This window comes from Mauremys reevesii, linkage group 12 (assembly GCF_016161935.1).
Source record: "Mauremys reevesii isolate NIE-2019 linkage group 12, ASM1616193v1, whole genome shotgun sequence".
In the NCBI taxonomy this organism is placed as follows: Eukaryota; Metazoa; Chordata; order Testudines; family Geoemydidae; genus Mauremys; species Mauremys reevesii.
In genome coordinates this window covers 50,293,531-50,297,678 of record NC_052634.1, presented here as the reverse complement: position 1 = coordinate 50,297,678, position 4,148 = coordinate 50,293,531, and the positions used below count along the sequence as shown (strand labels likewise).

The window sequence follows — 4,148 nt, the reverse complement described above, 5'->3', positions numbered from 1 at the left end:
GCAGCATAGACTCACTGTTTGAAATGTTGATTTGTCCTTAGCCTCTGAATATGTCTAGACTTGGCTCCCTGGGGAACTGTGGGTGATCAGACACTGAAAGTGCAGCTATGGAGACACCACACACCAGCCTTCCATAGCAGGCAAGAATCAAACCTCCACAGGAGGATGCCTGTTGTTTGCTCACCCATCGCCCTAAGCCCTCAGCCACCACCACTTAACAAAGGGGCTTTTCTACACTATGGTTCTGGTCTCACTGAAGGGTCATTTCCAATTGTTTCCTCAGACCAGCATTAGGGGAAATGGTGCCCTGGGCAAAGCTTGTACTTTGGCACTTCCCCATTGCCCCTGGACGATCCCCACTCCCCCTTTACCACTAGCTCCTGCACTCCCAACCCTTGCACCTCCTTCACCCCTAACTCCTGCCCCTCCTGTGCCCCCTTTGCCCTTAACTCCCTGGGCCACCAGCCATTGCCCCTCTCCTGCAGCCCCTTCACATGGTTCCAGTGCTGGGGGCCCTGCACTTGTTCTCCCTTTCCCTGGGCTTTGGCATCACTAGCCCCTGCTTAGCGAGTAGGGTTCAGTGGTTCCCAAAATGTGGGGCGTGACTCCTAGGGGGACACAGAGGAACATTCATAGGGGCACCTCAGGGTCTGAGCCAGCCCCCATGGAGGGAGCAGCACTCAGCCCCACTCTGCCCCAGCTCTTCCCCAACCCCACCCTCAGCCTGGGGCTCTGGCTCCCAGCTCAGTCTCGACCCCCTTACCCCTGTCTGCACCCCTCTCCCCAGCAAGCAACAGCCCCACTCCCAGCCTCAGTTCTTGACTGCGGCTTCCAAGGGGCCACAGCCATGGCTAAGAGGGCACAGAGTGAAATGTTTGGGGACCACTGGTTTAGGGTGATGTTCTCAATCACTTCTATGAAGTCCAATAAAAGCTATTCCTCACCCACCCACCCCTCCATCAGGACAGTCTAGGTATGTTCTGCTGCCCTTCACTCATGCAGGAAGGATAATAACATTTCATTCCATTGAATCCTAAAGTGATTTGTAACCCACCACCAGCCGAAACTGGTCATTTTGGGAAAGCAGCCCCATCATGCTGCATACCTAGGCAGAGTAGGTGTGTCTGTGCAAACACGGTCTGTTCCTGAAGTCTTTCCCCCAGCTCCTCACTAGATGTGAGGGGGGAGCTCATTCAGCCCCTGCTTCTGCGTAGTATTTAAAAACTACTTATTGTCCCTAGCTCTGCTGGCCTTAGATTTCTCCTCCTGTCCCTTTTTAACAGTTCAGATGAGGTGGCCGAGTGGTTAAGGTGATGGACTGCTAATCCATTGTGCTCTGCACGCATGGGTTCAAATCCCATCCTCATCGGATGCATTTAGTTTTCACCCCTCCTTTGTAGACAACCATCTCCCCCTTTGGTACAATGACAGCTCAAACGATCTTGCTTCTTGCAAACAAAAACCTTCTCAGAAACTCAGAACTCCCTTGCTTTAAATAAAATGTCTAAATCCCAGATTTCTTTTAAAAAGAAATTCTCTAGTGCTGTATTTCTTAGTTTTTATCTCAAGAGGTAACATCCTCATCTTCTCCCCCAAACACCCTGGGACCTGCCCAAATTATTAAAATACCCTCAACCCGAGCAAGGCCAGAGCAGTGAACCAGAGCTAGTGTCTAGGCCAAGCTGTTCTGAAGGAGGCAACTCAAACATTTTCTCCCTTCTTCCCTTGGCACAGTCTGACTGAGAAAACAAAATTCCCCAAACTGAAAATTTTCTGCTGAAAAACTAATACTAGTCTGTTTGGGGACTTTGGTTTGCAAGTATTATTGTTATTATTCTCTTCTGATTTCTGAATCAGTTCAGTCTTTGTCCTCCAGGTGTGTTTCCAGCTGCTGAGTTGTGGGGGAGAGAGGCCAAGTCATGATGTCTCTTCCCCTCTTTCATAGTTTCTTCCATAGGAAGCTCCTTTGTTACCATGTGACTCAAGCAGTGTCCATTGTCGCTGTGCTATCTCGGAGAAGCCTGCATTGTACACGGTTCCTGGGCTAGTCCTTGGGAGTGTGGATCCCTTCAATGGGCCAGCAGCGAGTCTGGCTCCTCCCTTGTCGCACCTGAAAGGCTGGTGGGAGGCATTTCTCAACCTCATAACATATCTCAGTAACACACACAGAGCAAAACTTCATAACTTCCCAACCAATGCGAGCACACACAATCCAACCCGATGTTAATGTTCAACAGATCAAGACTTTTGAAATGATACGTCACAAGGCAGACTTTGAACAAACCATGTCATCATTATATGAGAGTGGTGAATATGGGGCTTCCAGGTGCTGCTCTGAGCACAGCCTGCCACACCTGGGCTTCCATTGCAATGGAGACGTACCCTTAGAGTCCATCTCTCCTGGGATAAAGATGGCCCACACCTGACTCTCTGCCAATCCCCACTGGGCCCTGAGAAGTGTTGTTCGTGTTTGTATTCTGTAAAGCAGAGGAGCAGATGAAGTTTTGCTCCCAAGGTGTGTGTGTGATTCTTTGGACAGGTCTACGCTACAAAATTAGGTTGGTGTAATTACATGACTTAGGCTGGCAATGCAGTTCTATCAAGCTAATCCCGGTATAGATAGTGGCTCAGCTGTCAGAACTTTCTGGAGCGATGAAAGGGGAGGGGCCCATGGCTCTGTAGCAGGAATGCAGGGCAGGCGAGTTCACGGCAGGCATTGTGGGATACTGGTGGAGGTCAGTTATGGTGATATAATGACCAGCAGCATTTACACTGACATTTGTCACTTTAAGTTTGCTGCAAAAAGCTCTAGGCCTCTCGTCGAGGTGGTTTTATTTTGTCACCAAAACAGGGCAATTTTGTCGCCAGACGTGGCATTGCAGTGTGTGCACCAGCCAAAAGCTGCTGACCGAGGGAGCGTTGTGTGTTTTTCACACATCTGAGCAATATAATGATGCTGAAGTAACCTTGTAGTGCAGACCTGGCCAAAGATTCTCTCTCTCTCTCTCACACACACACACACACCCACCCACCCACCTTGCAAGGAACACCTCACCTGCTCCTCTGCTTTGCAGAATCCAAACACAAGCAAAGCTTGTCAGGCCCCAGTGGGGATGGCAGGGAGTCAGGTGTGGGCAGAGAGTGTGTTGTTGCCATAGGTAGGCACCATGGCTTAGCTGGCTAAAGCACCTGCCTTATAAACAGGAGATCCTGGGTTCAATTCCCAGTGGTGCCTTGTTGACTAACTCTTGGGCAACCTGGTATTGGCTACTGTGGGAGGACAAAACACAGAGCTCTTTGGTCCAGCCCAGTATAGTTGTTTAAATTACACTCACAGGCACTGATAACAGACTTACTGAAAATTTGGGAGTTAAGAGCTGATAGGTCAGTGTTCCAGCCTGTCACAGATGATCCTGCTTCCTCTGGGGTAGGTCTGGGCTTTCATGCTGAATGGCTCATTGTGGCTGCCAGAACCTGTGGGCAGCTCATTTAGTTTGCACCGAGGGTTGAGTCCTGCTTTGTGCACCGTGTGTGAGAATGAAAACCCTAAACGGCCCTTTGAAATAACGAATGCAGCAGGACGTGTTATTGTCCCTGCCCCAAAGCAGACAGACCAATGGAGAAATGCTGTCAAGTCCAGGGTAATACTCCACTGCCATTCTACCTTTTTTGCTTGCTAAACTCCCTCCCAACCTTGAGGGCTCCCAGAGCCCAGTATTGAGCCTGAGCCGAGATGTCTACGCTGCAAATTTACCACCGCACGGCCCTAGCCTGGGAGCCTGCACTGGCACGGGACAGCCGTGGGTGTTTCATTGCAGTGTGGACATAGCCTAGCATTATGTCTACACTGCCATTAACACACCCAAGTCACTATTCTCAAACCCTGGGTCAGTTGATTCAGGCTTGTGGGGCTTGTGCTGCAGGGTTATAAAATTACAGTGTAGACACTTGGGCTTGAGCCCAGCCTCCGAGACCCCACGAGGGGTGAGGGTCTCTGAGCCTGGGCTCCAGTATGAGCCCCAGGAGCCCAAATCAGATCATCCAGGCCAGCCGGGCCAGCGGGATTTTATCACAGTCTAGATGCCCTCTCAGGGTATGTCTACACTGCAATGTAAGCCCAGGGTTAGCAGAAGTCATGTCAGCAGCCC

The 4,148-nt window shown here is 50.4% G+C and overlaps 2 non-coding genes across 2 annotated transcripts; both read left to right on the top strand.

The window, feature by feature from the left end:
• The first annotated feature begins 1,287 nt into the window (after positions 1–1,287).
• Positions 1,288–1,369, top strand: TRNAS-GCU. The gene has a single exon. It is a non-coding gene; the product is annotated as a tRNA-Ser (tRNA).
• Positions 1,370–3,161: 1,792 nt separating this feature from the next.
• Positions 3,162–3,235, top strand: TRNAI-UAU. The gene has a single exon. It is a non-coding gene; the product is annotated as a tRNA-Ile (tRNA).
• Positions 3,236–4,148: the final 913 nt, after the last annotated feature.